This window comes from Gorilla gorilla, chromosome 10 (genome assembly GCF_029281585.2).
Source record: "Gorilla gorilla gorilla isolate KB3781 chromosome 10, NHGRI_mGorGor1-v2.1_pri, whole genome shotgun sequence".
NCBI lineage: Eukaryota > Metazoa > Chordata > Mammalia > Primates > Hominidae > Gorilla > Gorilla gorilla.
The window spans coordinates 136,718,869-136,735,902 of NC_073234.2; the positions used below are offsets into that span (position 1 = coordinate 136,718,869).

A 17,034-nucleotide genomic window follows, 5' to 3' on the forward strand; every position below is an offset into this window, starting at 1 on the left:
CGCAGGGCAGGGACGTCGGCGCTGGCAGGGCAAGCGTGAAACCCCAGAGCTCAGCAGAGAGGAGCCCCAAGGACGCAGGCCCTGACAGGAAGAGATGCATCCAGGGGCTTCTGGCCTCACAGACACCTACAGAGTCTAGGCCAGTGTCCTGAACGGTTTGGGGGTCACAGACCCTACAAAGATCTGATGAAAGCTACCAACACTCTGTGCAGAAGAAATCATGCAAAAAGACAATAGTTTAGCCTGGAAACAGCAACAGCTAACATTCAACTGAGCTCTCATCAGGCACCCAGCATGGAGATAACCGCCTGACCATGTAACCCTCACAGGACCAGGCCCTCTGCCAGGGAAGGACAGTGAAGCATTCGATTCCAGAGGGCGGAGCGTGAGAGGACTTTTTTGCAAAGTTGCTTGGATTTGACAAAATGTCAGCCCTGGCCCTGCATCCTTCCCCATGAAATCCAGGCAGAGGCCATCCCCCAAGGCCTTGCCTCTACCCTGTTCCCTCTCACAGGGCAGCTCATCACGAGCCACCAGAGCCTTCCTGGAGCAGATGGACCCGGGACCTGGGCCAGGATGAGGGAAACGCTCCTTCCTCTGCCAGGAAGCTGAGTGGCGCAGGCCTCCAGGAAACACCTTCTCATTTCCTAGGGGCTGTTTCCAACCTGCATCCGCTACCTCCCGCGCAGCAAGCTGCCAGTGGGTGCCAAAGAGGTGCTCCCGAGCCCGGACACACCTGTGCAGGCTCCCCTGAGGTTGCCTCATCCCGGGCACAACAAAAAGGCCCAAAACAGCTCCGAGGATCCTGCCAAGGCCACGGACGATGTCCTGCCTGGGACATCAATGTCCTCCTTGGGAAAATAGGCTCAGCCAGCCGAAGTCAGGGACCCCAAAGGGAGGGACCGGCTAAAGCCATGGCAGAAGAACATGGATTGTGAAGATTTTATGGACATTTATTAGTTCCCCAAACTAATATTTTTGTAATTTCTTATGCCTGTCTTTACTGCAATCTCTAAACATAAATTGTAAAGATTTCATGGACACTTATCACTTCAACAATCAATACCCTCGTGATTTCTTATGCCTGTCTTATTTAATCTCTTAATCCTGTCAGTTGAGGAGGATGTATATCGTCTCAGGCCCCTGTGATAATTGCATTAACTGTACAAATTGTACAGCATGTGTGTTTGTGCAATATGAAATCTGAGCACCTTGAAAAAAGAACAGGATAACAGCAATCATTCAGGGAATAAGAGAGATAACCTTAAACTCTGATTGCCGGTGAGCCGGGCAGAACAGAGCCATATTTCCCTTCTTTCAAAAGCAAACGGGAGAAATATCGCTGAATTCTTTTTCTCAGCATGGAACGTCCCTGAGAAAGAGAATGCGTACCTAGGGTTAGGTCTCTGAACTGGCCTCCCCGGGGCGTACCTGTCTCTTATGGTCGAGATTGCAGAGGTGAGATAGACTCCAGTCTCCCATAGCGCTCCCAGGCTTATTAGAAAGGGGAAATTCCCGCCTGATAAATTTTGGTCAGACCGGTTGATCTCAAAACCCTGTCTCCTGATAAGATGTTATCAATGACAATGGTGCCCGAAACTTCATTAGCAATTTTAATTTCACCTGGGTCCTGTGGTCCTGTGATCTCGCCCTGCCTCCACTTGCCTTGTGATATTCTATTACCCTGTTAAGTACTTGATGTCTGTCACCCACGCCTATTCGCACACTCCCTCTCCTTTTGAAAATCCCTAATAAAAACTTGCTGGTTTTTGTGGCTTGTGGGGCATCACAGAACCTACAGACATGTGATGTCTCCCCCAGACGCCCAGCTTTAAAATTTCTCTCTTTTGTACTCTGTCCCTTTATTTCTCAAGCCAGCCGACGCTTAGGAAAATAGAAAAGAACCTATGTGATTATCAGGGCAGGTCCCCCGATAGGCGCAGGCCTCCAGGAAACACGTTCTCATTTCCTAGGGGCTGTTTCCAACCTGCATCCGCTACCTCCCGCGCAGCAAGCTGCCAGTGGGTGCCAAAGAGGTGCTCCCAAGCCCGGACACACCTGTGCAGGCTCCCCTGAGGTTGCCTCATCCCAGGCACAAGAAAAAGGCCCAAAACAGCTCCGAGGATCCTGCCAAGGCTACGGACAATGTCTTGCCCGGGACATCAATGTCCTCCTTGGGAAAATGGGCTCAGCCACACCCTGTCTCACATGGGGAAACTGAGGCCCACGGAGGTCCTCAAGGAAATGCGTTCATTCATTCATTCATTCATTCATTCATTTGTTCTTTCATGTAGTAATTATAAAGCAATGATCACGTGCTGGATAAACAAAACAGATGTGGTTTTTGCCCTCGAGGGGACTGACAGTCCAGTGAGGGGGACCAACATTTAAAAGTAGGTGCACAAGGCCAGGTGTGGTGGCTCACGCCTGGAATCCCAGCACTTTGGGAGGCCGAGACGGGTGGATCACCTGAGGTCAGGAGTTCAGGACTAGCCTGGCCAAATGGTGAAACCCCGTCTCTACTAAAAATACAAAAATAGCCAGGTGTGGTGGCGGGCGCCTGTAATCTCAGCTACTCGGGAGGCTGAGGCAGGAGAATCGCTTGAGCCTGGGAGGCAGAGGTTGTGATGAGCCAAGATTGGGCCATTGCACTCCAGCCTGGGTGACAAAGTGAGACTCCATCTTGAAAAAGAAAAAGTAAGTCCCAAGTGAATCTATAAGCACAGACTGGGGCAGAAGACCAGGATATGATCAAAGAGAACACCAGAGGGGACCACTTTAGATTTGAAGGGAGGCGGTGGGTGAAAGAAGGCCCCTCTTGGTGAACGTCTATTAGGCTGAGACCTACAGGGTGAGTAGATACTAAAGGAGCAGGAACTTGTTCCCAGCAGAGGAAACAGCTTCTGAGAAGGCCCTCTGTGGAAAAGAGGCGGGAGAGTGGAGGCAACAGAAACAAGTTCCCTGGGTCTGGAGCCCGGGAGCAGGAACAAAGTGGGGAAGGAGGGGCTGGAAGAGCTACAGCTTTGTGGGAAGTGGATGATGACGACGAGAGGGCAGCCCAGGGCAATGCTACAGGGACTGGGCTCAGACCCTGCTGTGAGTTGAACTGTGTCCCCCAAAAAAGTTATGTGGCAGTTCTAACCCTCAGGACCTCAGAATGTGGCCTTATTTGGAGACAGGTCTTTACAGAGATTATGAAGTTAAAATGAGGTCATTAGGGTGGGCCCCAGTCCAACAGGTCTAGTCCAATAAAGGGGAAAGGTAGACACACAGCCAGCCAGCACGGAGGGGGAAGGCCACACGGAGATGGAGGCGGAGACGATGCTCCTTCTAGAGACCAAGGAGCATCAAAGATTATCAACAACCACCAGCAGCCAGGAGAGGCCTGGAACAGACTCCCCTCGGAGCCTTCAGAAGGGACCAACCCTGCCAAGGCTTGATCCCAGACTTCTGGCCTCCAGAAATGACAGAATATATCTCTGTTCTTTTTTTTTTTTTTTTTTTTTTTTTTTTGACAGAGTCTTGCTCTGTCCCCCAGGCTGGAGTGCAATGGCGCAATTTCGGCTTACTGCAACCGCCGCCTCCCAAGTTCAAGTGCTTCTCCTGCCTCAGCCTCCTGAGTAGTTGGGATTACAGGCACCCACCACCATGCCCGGCTAATTTTTGTATTTTTAGTGGAGACAGGGTTTCACCATGTTGGTCAGGCTGGTCTCGAACTACTGACCTCAGGTGATCCACCCGCCTCAGCCTCCCAAAGTGCTGAGATTACAGGCGTGAGCCACCATGCCCTGCCTAATATCTCTGTTCTTTAAGCCACCGAGTGTGAGACTTGGTCACGGCTTCTCTAGGAAGATAATACAGCACCCCACCCAACCAGTGGGGTTCAGAGAAGCTGGCTGCCTTGGAGGCCACAGACTCTGAGGCATTTCCCAAAGCTCTAGCGGGAGACCTGAGAGGCTCAGCTGCATCCACAGAGGCGGTGCTAGAATATTTCAGACCCAGGGCCCTAGCCCAGCTAAGCAGGGTTATCAGATCCAGTGACACCAACTGTTACAACTGGCTCTCTCCTTCAGGGCTCTTTAGTTTGGGGCCACTGAAACAACTGAGTCCGCAAAAACAAAGGCCCTCCCTTGTCAGATGGCAATAGAGATATCTCAGGCCTCAGAGACCCCATCCTTATCATAGTCCCTAGAACAAAAACGTTGCAAATGGTGACTCCTGTGTGACATCTGGCCACCGATATATTGGCCTTACACCAGGTTCAAAGCTATTTGAAGTGGTGGCTCATGGCCGTAATCCCAGCACTCTGGGAGACCGAGGTGGGAGGATGACTTGATGCTGAATTCAAGATCAGCCTGGGCAACATAGTGAGACCCCATCTCTACAAAAAAAATTTTTTTAATTAGTTGGGCGTGGTACTCACACCTGTAGTCCCAGCTACTCAGGAGGCTGAGGCGGGAGGATGGCTTGAGCTCAGGAGTTGGAGGCTGCAGTGAACTATGATTGCACCACTGCACTCCAGCCTGGGTGGCAGAATGAGATCCTTTTGCTAAATAAATAAATAAATAAATAACTGTTTGAATGAGATGCCAACATTTCAGAGCCAGGAGATTTCAGATAAAAGTGCAAATTTACAGATTCTCTTGAAGAACTGCACACTGATAGCACTGGGCCTGTGTTCTATCCTGGCAACCACTCGCTGCAGCTCTGGGCAGGGGACACACTCGCCAGCACGCCACAGTCCTCACCACTTCCCAGTGCCTCTCCAAAGCTGAGGACAGGCTGCCTGCCACGGCCCACGCCCTCCCCTCGGCCCACATCTCATGCCCTGCCTCTCCGCTACAGGTGTCTGAGTCTGCAGCCCCTGCTTTCAAGTCATTGAATGTCAGTGCAGACAGGTGCACATCAGTGGTCACCTGCTCTGACCATTTCATTCCACCAGTGAGGAAAATGAAGGTTCAGAAGGATTTACTGATTTGCCCAAAGTCACGCAGTGGTTCTAGGCAGGGCGACAATTGGGCTGAGTTTTGTTGTTCTTGTTTATTTTTATTTTTATTTATTTACTTATTTTTGAGATGGAGTCTCGCTCTGTTGCCCAGGCTAGAATGCAGTGGCGTGATCTCGGCTCAGCGCAACCTCTGCCTCCCAGGTTTAAGCAATTCTCCTGCTTCAGCTTCCCAAGTAGCTGGGGACTACAGGCACGCCACCATGCCCAGCTAATTTTTGTGTTTTTTGGTGGAGACAGGGTTTCACCATGTTGCCCAGGCTGGTCTCGAACTTCTGACTTCAAGTGATCCACCTGCCTCGGCCTCCCAGAGTGCTGGGATTACAGGCATGAGTCACCGCACCCGGCTGGGCTGAGTTTTTCAGGAAGGGGCCAACAATTACAGGCATAGCCCTGCCATGTCCACATATTGCGTCCTGAACAAAGTCCAGGCTGGACCAAAATCTCTAACAAGGGATTTGGGCAGGCAGCCCATTCCTCTGCCTTCCTGGGACCTCGACCTGTGTTTGAGAGAGATGAGAACGAAAGCACAGGGTCTCAAAGTGCTTGGAGGAGAAATGCACAGGATTTGGGCACAGGAACATGGACATGACTAACTCATGAGAGCTGTGGCTTTGCCCTCCTTGTTTACAGCTGAATTCCCGGGCCTAGAACTTTCTAGGACACTGCTCGCACTCAGTAAATACTGGCTAGAAGTTGTTGTTTATTTCTTCTGTCCCAAGGCCACTCAGAAGGTCAGAAGCTTTCTTTAGCTGGCCTAGAGTTGAAGTTTCTTTAGTCTGATAACAGCAGCCCAATTTATGTCTGGGAAGCCATCCCTCCATATGAGAGGTGGCCCTACAGGGCTGACCCCACCATCAGCTTCAGAGATTTGCATGTGACTCAAGCCTGGCCAGCTGGCTATCAATTGCTCTGGTCAAGTGGGTAACTCAAGAATAGATATGAGGCCGGGCACAGTGGTTCACGCCTGTAATCCCAGCACTTTGGGAGGCCAAGGCGGACAGATCACTTGAGGCCAGGAGTTCAAGACCAGCCTAGCCAACATGGTGAAACTCCACCTCTACTATAAATACAAAAATTAGCCAGGTATGGTGGCGCATGCCTGTTATCCCAGCTACTCAGGAGGCTGAGGCACGAGAATCACTTGAACCCGGGAGGGGGAGGTTGCAGTGAGCCAAGATCACACCACTGCACTCCAGCCTGGGCAACAGAGCAGGACCTTATCTAAAAAAGAAACAGAGTAGATGTGTGGGCCAGGCATGGTGGCTCACACCTGTGCTGCTAGCACTGTGGAAGTCTGAGGTGGGCAGATCCCTTGAGCCCAGGAGTTTGAGACCAGCCTGGGCAACATGGCGAGACCTCATCGCTACAAAAATACAAAAAAACACTAGCTGGGCGTGGTGGCGTACACCTGTAGTCCCAGCTACTAGGGAGGCTGAGGTGGGAGGATCGCTTGAGCTGGGGAGGTTGATGCAGCAGTGAGCCGTGATCATGCCACCGCACTCTAGCCTGGGTGACAGAGTGAGACCCTGTCTCAAAAAAGAGAGTAGATGTGTGACCCAAGTCAGTCTATTGGGTCTTATTCTGTGATTTTGTGGAAGTGTTGAAAAGAAAGAATGTCCTTTCTGTTGAACCTAGAGCTCAGAGGATATATTCCTAAAGCTACCAGGGGCTGCAGAGAACCCTGCCTCAGAATGAAGTCTAAGAAGAGAGAAGAGAGGTAATGGATGGAAAAGAGCTGAGGTTGAAGACACTGTTTAGGCACCTGGATTCAGCCATGCCTGAAGCTCATGTACCTCAATTTTTAACTACATGAGCCAACATATTTCCATTTTTGCTTAAGCTATTTCGTGATTAGTTTTCCATCATTTACAGTCAAGGGCCCTGACTTACAAATGACAGAGCTGATTGACAGGGAAGCTGCTGTCTCCCTACACCCCAGGGCTCTCATCCAAGCCAAACTGCCAGGCAGCTACAAGGCCTCTGGCAACCTGGACAGCCTTCACCTTGACAGGCAGAAACCAGCACTTCCAACACTGCTTTTCTCTTTCTTTTAATCTTAAAACGTCAAGGATGGGGCAGGGAAGGGCTGATGAACAGGGAGAGGAGAAGAAACTGGCATTTTCAACACAAGAATCGCATTGCTGCAGATGCAGTGATACTAATGGTTAGCCTTCTTGAGTGCTTGGCACTCTTCTAATCCTGATCATCTTATTTAATTGTCACAACCACCTTATGAGTTATAGATACTGTTTTGTTTGGTTTGGTTTGGTTTGATTTGGTTTGGTTGAGACAGGGTCTCACTCTGTCACCCAGGCTGGAGTACAGTGGCACAATCTTGGCTCACTGCAGCTTTGATCTCCCGGGCTCAAGCATTCCTCCCACCTCAGCCCCCCAAGTAGCTGCAACTACAGGTGCGCACCACTACGCCTGGCTAAATAGGTCCTGCTATTATCCCTGTTCCACCAGTGAGGAAACTGAGGCACAGGGAGCCTGGCTGACTTGCCCACAATCATCCAGCTACTGAGTGCTTCAGGAGGGCACAAGTGTGAATGCTCACTATATAGAAGCTGTTGCCAAGAAAGAACTTTGGCAGTTACTGAATTCACGGCCCTCAATTGGCTTCCTTTTTGGGGGGGCGGGGCGGTTGGGGACAGGGTCTCACTCTATTGCCCAGGCTGGAATGCAGTGGTGCAATCATAGTTCACTGCAGCCTCGAACTCCTGGGCTCAGGTGATCCTCCCACCTTACCTCCCAAGTATCTGGGACTACAGGCATACACCACCACACTTGGCTAATTTTTTGTATTTTTGGTAGAGATGGGGTTTTGCCATGTTGCCCAGGCTGGTCTCAAACTCCTGGGCTCAAGTGATCCACCTGCCTCAGCCTCCCAAAGTGCTGGGATTATAGGCATGAGCCACTGTGCCTAGCTGGTTTCAATTTATTTTAAAACGAAATCTCTTAAATCTCTAATCCTGCCATGCTAACTCTTCATCTTCCCCTCTAGCCCTTGTCCATATGCATCACATTTTACAAAATTAAAAATAGCGTATGCATATCATTTCACATCCTTGCTTCCATGTGTCATAAGAGCACATTCTCACATGGCTTTTGCAATCAGCGCAACAGAGGCTGCAGATGGAGTCACTGAGACTCAGAGACCTCATCCAGGCAGCCCAGCAGGCTCGCAGTTAGGCCAGGAGGAGATCCAGGTGGCCTGCCCTGCAGCCCAGTGACCCTTGAGGCCCTGGATGCTCACAGAGTAAGCAGGTCCCCTGTCTTGCTGCTTGCCAGGGCCAACTGTCTTAAGAGTTCTTAGGCAGCTATTACTTAGTCAGTAATGAAATATCACTGAAAGAATGGCCCCAGTCACGCAGTCAGACATCTAAAGCCAGCTGTGGGCCAGGCACAGTGGTGGCTCACGCCTATAATGCTAGTGCTTTGGGAGGCCGAGGCAGGAAGATCGCTTGAGGCCAGGATTCGAGACCAGCTTGGGCAACACAGCAAGACCCCATCGCCACACAAAAAAATTTTTACATTAGCCAAGTGTGGTGCTGCACACCTGTGGTCCCAGCTCCGTCAGAGGCTGAGGTGAGAGGATCCCTTGAGGCCAGGAGGTTGGGGCTGTACTGAGCTATGATTGCACCATTGCATTCCAGCCTGAGCAACAGAGAAAGGCTCTGTCTCGAAAATTTTTAAATTTAAAAAATATAAATAAAAATAAAGCCAGGTGTGCATGGGTGGCCCCAGCCTTGAAGTGTGAGGAGCTTACGAATGTGTGGGTGAGTTTGGGTATGTGTTTAGGGGAGGGAGGTATTTGGAAATAAAGTGTAGAAACCATCTTCCTTCCTTCCTCTTCCCCCACTGCATCCCTCCCAATCTTTCACTGAACCAAAGGAAGAGGTTGGAAAACAACTGGAATTTCAGTTTGTAATGAACAAGAAAAAGACTTCTACTCCAGCATGCTCTTGGCAAATCAGAGATGGAGAGGGCCAGCTCGAAACCCACAGGCATCGGTGCCTGGGCTACCCACGGCCCCTCTCCCTCCCTCCTCCCCACCTTTTGGACATCATGCTAAATCTAGCTGCAAGCCTCCTCAGCTGAGGGACAAGAAGAGTGCAGGGAGTCAGCTCTGCAGCTCTGCGGGGCCCAACATCCCCACACCTGGACCTAGAGGGCAGAACTGTCCAGGATGAACCGAATAAAATATTTCTCTGCCAGAAGCCTTGAAGGCAATACCCCAAAGCACATTTCAAAAATGAAAAAGGGAGTGTGCTCTCCCTTCTGCACCCTGGCCCCCGCAAAACACTGGTTCCCCATTTAAACTTCTCTAACAGAAGCTTCTCTCAGGCACCACCCACAATGCTCCTACCCCACCCGCTGGGTTCCTGCCTCACGCCTAAGCCACGTGGGCAGAGGGGCAACACCTTGGCCTCCCCACTGACTCCCACCCCCCTTTCCTCCGAGGACCACCATCCCTCTCTTTTCCAGGTTGGAATTAGCATTTTTATCTCTGCAACTGCCATCTCTCAACTATTTACAGAAGCCACCAGGATAAAAAGAGGCAACATAAAAATAGTTGCTCAGCAGCTTTCAGGATGGGGTGGGGTGGGGGTGGGGGCACAACAGAATCTTCTCATTTTCTTTCATTCCTTTTCAAAAGGGAAAGGATGTCAGAATTGTTCATCTTTTCCAAAAGGCTCCGAGACCACGCACCTGGGACAGGAACCAAGTCCCAGTATTTCTCAGTTCCCCAGGGTATAGCCTGTCACCAGCACCAACCCCCCCACCCCACCCCAACCAAAAGAGCGGGCTGGGTGAAGGGTCGAGCCTGCAGAGCCAGGGCGCCCCATTCTGCCCCGTTTCCGTCACCTCCTGGGCCTCCTTCCAGCTTTCCAAAAAGCGAGCCAGTTCAAAAAAACAAAGCAAAACTTTGGCTTTTCTCTATGCTTAAAATATTTCATAATTGAAAAAAAAAAACTTCAGTGGCAATACTACAAACATGACTGAAACCGAAACACTGGCAGCTAAAATAATCCCTTTCCCATTTGGATCACTAACGTCCCCAACGGGGAAAGCAGCAGCCAGGGGTCTTCCCTACAAAATCTAACAGAACTCACATCATTTTAAAGATGTCTTTTTTATTATTATTATCTTGGTTTTGTTGAGAAAGGGGTCCAATCAGGGAAGAAAACAAATAATAATTCTAAATCTTATTTCTCAGAGCCCAAAACTATTCGGAAATGCTTTCCATCCCATAACCTGCCGGGGAAGGTGGACTCCACTCCATCAGAAAACGAGCATAATTTGCCAGTACAAGGAGCCAAAGTTGGGCGCGATGGCTCATGCCTGTAATCCCAGCACTTTCGGAGACTGAGGCAGGCGGATCACCTGAGGTCAGGAGTTCGAGACCAGCCTGGCCTACATGGTGAAACCTCGTCTCTACTAAAAATACAAAAATTAGCCAGGCGTGATGGGACGTGCCTGTAATTCCAGCTACTTGGAAGGTTGAGGCACGAGAATCGCCTGAAGCCGGGAGGCAGAGCTTGCAGTGAGCTGAGATCATGCCACTGCACTCCAGCCTGAGGGACAGAGCAAGACCCTGTCTTTAAAAAAAAAAAAAAAAAGCAGGGGGGAGCCAAGAGAGGCCTAAGACCTCAGGAAGAGAAGGTACATCAGGAAAGGATACAGATCCCAGAGGACCTTGAGCCTTGATTTTCTCATCTGTGAAATGGTGCCAGACCTACCTAAGAGGGTGGCTATAGAGTTGATCTTCTCTATGGCAGTCCCTGGTACACAGTGTGGCTCAAGGTAATTGTTCCGCAAAGATCACGTCCTCCCTTCCTTTCTGTACTCGCTTCCCTTGTCTAGAACATGGAAGGGTTCAGGAGCTGATATCTGCTGGCCTTCCTCTCAGGCCAGCTTTCCATTTCTGCTTTCTTGGCAGGTATTCCTGGCAAAGCTATCAGGACAGAATGGGCTGACTCCACTCACGGCCACAGGGCCGTGGCACTATCTGTCTGGTTTTCTCTACTTTGTGGATTTACTTAACTGGAAAAAAGTCTCACAAAATATATACTAATAAAATCACATGGAGACCTTCATTTAACAAAACAGGGCTGGTTGTAATGGCTGACAACTGTAATCCCAGCACTTCTGGAGGCCAAGGCAGGAGGATCACTTGAGCCCAAGAGTTTGAGACTAGCCTGGGCAACAAAGCAAGACCCTGTCTCTACAAAAAAATTAAAAATATTAGCCAGGCGTGGTGGCGCAGGGCTGTAGTCCCAGCTACTCAGGAGGCTGAGGCAGGAGGATCTCTTGAGCCTGGGAGGTTGAGGCTGCAGTGGGCCATGATGGCAACACTGCACTCCAGCCTGGGCGACTGAGTGAGATCCCATCTCAAAAACAAACAAAAAATCATCATAACTGAATAAAATCAAAACTGTCCCTGAAAATTGTAATGAAATGACCATGAATTGATCCAGGAGGCAATGGGTTTGTTTTGTTGCTGTTGTTTTGTGGGGTTTTTTTTGACACGGAGTCTCACTCTGTCACCCAGGCTGGAGTGCAGTCACACTGATCTCGGCTCACTGCAGCCTCTGCCTCCCGGGTTCAAGGGATTCTCCTGCCTCAGCCTCCAGAGCAGCTGGGATTACAGGCGTGTGTCACCACACCCGGCTAATTTTTGAATTTTTAGTAGAGACGGGGTTTCACCATGTTGGCCAGACTGGTCTTGAACTCCTGACCTTAAGTGATCCACCCGCCTCGGCCTCCCAAAGTGCTGGGATTACAGGCGTAAGCCACTGTGCCTGGCCAGCAATGGGTTTAAATGGGGAGCCACGATTCTTGCAAGGGGTAGGTAAGGGTGCAATGAAGGGAATCCCGAAAACCTTGGGTTGGGAAACTGGTTCCTGAGTGATTTCAAGAAACCTTTCTTCCATCACCTGCTCCCTCCAAACAGAGTGACAAAAAAATGTCTTATGCCGAGAAGTTCATTAACTGAGGGGCTACAGAGACACGGGAATGGACAAAGTAGCCTTAAGACGCCCTTATGGTGGAAACAACCCAAATGTCTATCAATGGATGAATGTATACACAAAATGCGGTCCATCCACACAATGGAATAGTACTGGGCCGTAGAAGCGAATGAAGCACTGACAGCCACTACAGCATGGATCAGTCTTGAAAGCATGATGCTGAATGAAAGAAGCCAGACACAAAAGTCATATATTACATGATTCTATTTATATGAAATGTCCAAAACAAGCAAATCCAGAGAGACAGAAAGTAGGCTGGTGGTTGCCAGGGGCTGCGGGGAGGGGCACTGGGAAGAGAGAGTGATAGTTTAATGGGTACAAGGTTTCCTCTGGGGGTGATGAAAATGCTCTGGAACTAGACAGAAGTAGTGGTTGTACAACATTATAAATGTACTAAATGCCACTGAATTGTTCACTTTAAAATGGTTAAGTTTGGGCTGGGAACGGTGGCTCACGCCTGTAATCCCAGCACTTTGGGAGGCCGAGGCGGGCAGATCACGAGGTCAAGAGATCAAGACCATCCTGGCCAACATGGTGAAACCCCATCTCTACTAAAAATACAAAAACTAGCTGGGCGTGGTGTCACATGCCTGTAATCCCAGCTCCTCGGAAGGCTGAGGCAGGAGAATCGCTTGAACCCAGGAGCTGGAGGTTGCAGTGAGCCGAGATCACGCCACTGCACTCCAGCCTGGCGACAGAGTGAGACTCTGTCTCAAAAAAATAAATAAATAAAATAAAACAAAATAAAATAAAATGGTTAAGCTTATATTATGTGAATTTCACCTCAATTTTTTTTTTCTTTTGAGAAGGAGTCTTGCTTTGTCGCCCAGGCAGGAGTGCAGTGGCACGATCTTGGCTCACTGCAACGTCCACCTCCCGGGTTCAAGCGATTCTCCTGTCTCAGTCTCCCGAGTGGCTGGGATTACAGGCACAAGCTACCAGGCTCGACTAATTTTTATTGTATTTTTAGTGGGGACGGGGTTTCGCTATGTTGGCCAGCCTGATCTTGAACTCCTAACCTCAAGTGATCTACCCGCCTCGGCCTCCCAAAGTGCTGGATTACAGGCGTGAGCCACCGTGCCCAGCCCTCCTCAATTTTTTTAAAAAGAAGCCGTTACGAATCTCTACTAACAGGTCAGTAAGGTAACAAGCACAGCCTGAAAGAAGGTCGGTTTCAAAAGGGAAATGCAATTTCCTCAACTGTCAGGAAAGAGACACAGACGCAAGGCTGAGGCTGCAGCAGCACCATGCAGCCAGCCGGCCTGAACCCCATATCCAGGTTCTCTAACCCCATCCAAAGGGAAGAAGTGAGTGGGAAAGCAAAACATGGAAGAAAAATAGCAGTAGGCCAGACACAATGGCTATAATCCAATCCCAGCACTTTGGGAGCCTGAGCCCAGAGGATCACTTGAGTCCAGGAGTTCGAGACCAGCCTGGGCAAAATAGTAAGACCCTGTTTCTATAAAGAAATTAAAATTTTAGCCAGGCATGGTGGCATGCACCTGTAGTCTCATCTGCTCTGGAGGTTGAGGTAGAAGGATCACTTGAGCCCAGGAGTTGGAGGCTACAGTGAACTATGATAGCACCACTGCCCTCCACCCTGAGCAACTGAGTGGGATCCCATCTCAAAAGAAAAAAAAAAAAAAAGAAAAAAAAAAGCTGGGCGCCGTGGCTCACGCCTGTAATCCCAGCACTTTGGGAGGCTGAGGCAGGCGGATCATCTGAGGTCAGGAGTTCGAGACCAGCCTGGCTAACATGGTGAAACCCCGTTTCTACTAAAAATACAAAAAATTAGCCAGGCGTGGTGGTGTGCACCTGTAATCCCAGCCACTCGGGAGGCTGAGGCAGGAGAATCGCTTGAACCTGGGAGGCAGAGGTTGCAGTGAACCGAGATCACACCACTGTACTCTGGCTCGGGCAACAAGAGGGAAACTCCATCTCAAAGAAAAGAAAAGAAACAAAGCAAAGCAATAAGCAATATAAGACCCTCTGATTTAAAGGAAAATCTGAAATAGCATTTGCCCCAAATCCCCAGGATCAGGAAATGAAATGTTTCCCATAACCACCAGAAGAAAGTATGCTGGGGCAGGAAGAAGATTACAGGTGACCCTGAGCAAATTACTCAGCCTCTCTGAGCCCTTCACATAAAGAGCCCTTCCATAAAATGAGTTGATAGAATAATGGTGATTCTGTGGCCCATGTTAAAATTTGAGCCAAAATGCCTTGAAAACAGGCTTGGCCTGCCCCACTTGGCCTGGTCCTCTCCCCTGAGAGTGGTGTCCGGCCACTCATCTTCCATCTAGCATGAGGTTCTCAAAGAGGAAACCCCCGGCTACTGCACAAAGTTCCCTGCTAGGTCACCCCACCCTATCCCCTTCCCCTCCTACTCCCATCCAATCTCCCATTTCTGGCCCATCCTTCAAGGCTCTGCACAAATGACACCTCCTTCAGGGAGCCTCCCAGATTCACACCAGTCTGAGGAGATTTCTCCAGAACTCTCAGTGCCCTGTGCTCCTTCGATCACAACAGCACTCATTCCTTGTGGTGTTTCTCAACAGTGGCACTGCTGGCATTTGGGGGAGGGTGATTTTTTTTTTTGTTTTTTGTTTGTTTTTTGAGAGGAAGTCTCATTCTTGTGCCCCAAGCTGGAGTGCAATGGCACGATCTCAGCTCACTGCAACCTCCACCTTCCAGGTTCAAGCGATTCTCCTGCCTCAGCCTCCCAAGTAGCTGGGATTACAGGTGTGTGCCACCACGCCCAGCTAATTTTTGTATTTTTAGTAGAGACGGGGTTTCACCATGTTGGCCAGGCTGGTCTCAAACTCCCGACCTCAGGTGATCCTCCTGCCTTGGCCTCCCAAAGTGCTGGGATTACAAGCGTGAGCCACCACGCCCGGCCAGGGGAGGGTGATTCTTTATGTCGTGGCCCTGGCCTGCCTACAGGACACTTTAGTAGGCATCCCTGACTCCTGCCCACTAAAAGCCAGGAGTGCATAGCATCATTTTGACAACCAAAAGTCGCCCCCACACTTTCCCAAATCCCTGCCAGGAGGGTGGGACCACCCCCGGATGAGAACTAGTGCATTGTTATTAGTGACTATATTTGGCTACCAGCCCATTAGCCACACCTAAGGATGGGCAGTACTACAGACCCTGCATAGAGCTGCATCAGCAAACACTGATGTAGTGAATAAACAAAACAAAACAAACACCTGGGCTCCTCAAGAAGCTCAGGACAGCCTTGCCAGGGTCTCTGCTCTTGAACAGGTGCACAAAGGTTCTAAGGCCTGACATGCCTGCACTGGCTGTGTGACCCTGGGCAAGTTACTTAACTTCTCTGAGCCCTTCTATAAAATGGGGCTAAATCCTAGCAACACTGCAGGATTTCTGTAAACCTCAATCTCCTAATCTCTACTATGGGGTTAAAATTCCCTACGTTGTAGGATTTGGTAGGCATTAAATGAGATAATGCATGTAACACATAGCACAGAATCTGGCAGGCAGCAAGAACTCAATAGATGTTAGTTTTTAATACTATTAATATTATTATTGTCCAGAGCCAGGTGGCAGTTCATGCCTGTAATCCTAGCACTTGGGAGACTGACGTAGGCGGATCGCTTGAGGTAAGGAGTTCAAGACCAGCCTGACCAACATGGTGAAACCCCTTCTCTACTAAAAATACAAAAATTAGCCAGGCATGGTGGTGGGCGCCTGTAATCCCAGCTACTGGAGAGGCTGAGGCATGAGAATCGCTTGAACCCGGGAGGCGGAGGTTGCAGTGAGCCAAGATTGTGCCACTGCACTCCACCCTGGGCAACAGAGTGAGACTCCGTCTCAAATTAAATAAATAAGTATTCTTATTATTATCCAAGTTAGGGGCTCATCAAATGATGGCTATTACTCTTCATTACAAAAATATGTTTTGCGTCCTCATCACCAATGCCTGCTTCCTCCATAGGAAGGGTGTGTGTCACCAATGCCTGCTTCCTCCATAGGAAGGGTGTATGAGCAGCAGTCTGGAAGGGGTATGTGGGGCTTGCCCTAAAGCTGCATTTGCATGGCATGCACACTATTTATTCTGAAACTGCATGTTTTCGTGGGGTGATTAGGGAAGAGGGTGGCTAACTCCCCCAAAGCCCTCCCCTTGTTGCAGCCCCCGCCTCCTCCAAGGAACAAAGGAGCTTATGGGGACAAAAAGCCATCCTCTTCTCTCTCCTCTGGGGGCAGAGCTAGGGGAGGGAGAGTGGTAAATGGCAGCACAGCTCTAGGGCACCTGAAGTTTCTATCCCCTGCGTGGAGACTCCAAACACCAGGCTGGGGAAGGTAAAAGTAGCATGTAGGGAGATGGACGCTGCAGGTCCCATCCGGAGGCCAGGTATCCCTCTCTTGCTGATAGCACTGAGACGCCCTCCCCAAAGCTCAGCCTTCTCGGGGAGATCGGAGGGGCTGAGCTGCATCCTGTCCAGCACCAAGTGAGAGCGGCCAGGAGGGGAGGCTGGCAGAGCTGTGAAAGCACCCCACTTCCCCAGCTAGGCAGTGCAGGGGCTGGGGGAGAGCCAGGAAAAGCTCAAGGCTGGGTCGGGTGGCACCCCAGGCACCGAGCCCCAATGCTGAGAGGGGCTGGGTCCAGTGTCCCCGAGAGTCAGGCGGACGCCTCTCCGCATTCACAGCATACTGCAACCCCGAGGTGAATTTAGGTCAGAAGGACCAAGCCTGTGAGGCTCCGGCTGAGAGAAGAGGTGCGGTGGGGGTGGGCAAAGGGCAGACCGAAGACAGCCAAAGGTCCCCTAGGTCCCCACAACTGCTGGCCTAGGGTCCTGCCACCTGGTGTCCAAGCCACCAGGGCCTGGGTTTGCCCCGAGACAGGCAGGCTGCGGGGTGGGGGTGCTCCAAGTCCGCTGGTCCTCTCTTCCCCGGAACGCTCCAGATTTCCCCACCTGTCAAACGCGAGGGGCTGGGCCTAGGCCGCCTCCACGAACCCTGACGGACCCG

The 17,034-nt window shown here is 50.4% G+C and overlaps 1 protein-coding gene across 9 annotated transcripts in view; it reads right to left on the reverse strand.

The window, feature by feature from the left end:
* CAMKK2 (calcium/calmodulin dependent protein kinase kinase 2) overlaps window positions 1-17,034 on the reverse strand; it is a 58,827-nt gene that overhangs the window by 41,341 nt on the left and 452 nt on the right. Inside the window, exon 1 of one of the 9 annotated variants that reach the window (XM_055358219.2) lies at window positions 10,753-10,923. The exons of 7 other annotated variants lie outside the window; for them this stretch is intronic. The gene's annotated coding sequence lies outside the window, so the exon portion shown is untranslated. Of the gene's footprint in view, window positions 1-10,752; window positions 10,924-17,034 lie in introns of those variants that run through there. One more of the 9 variants, XM_019038377.4, reaches the window with a different exon arrangement.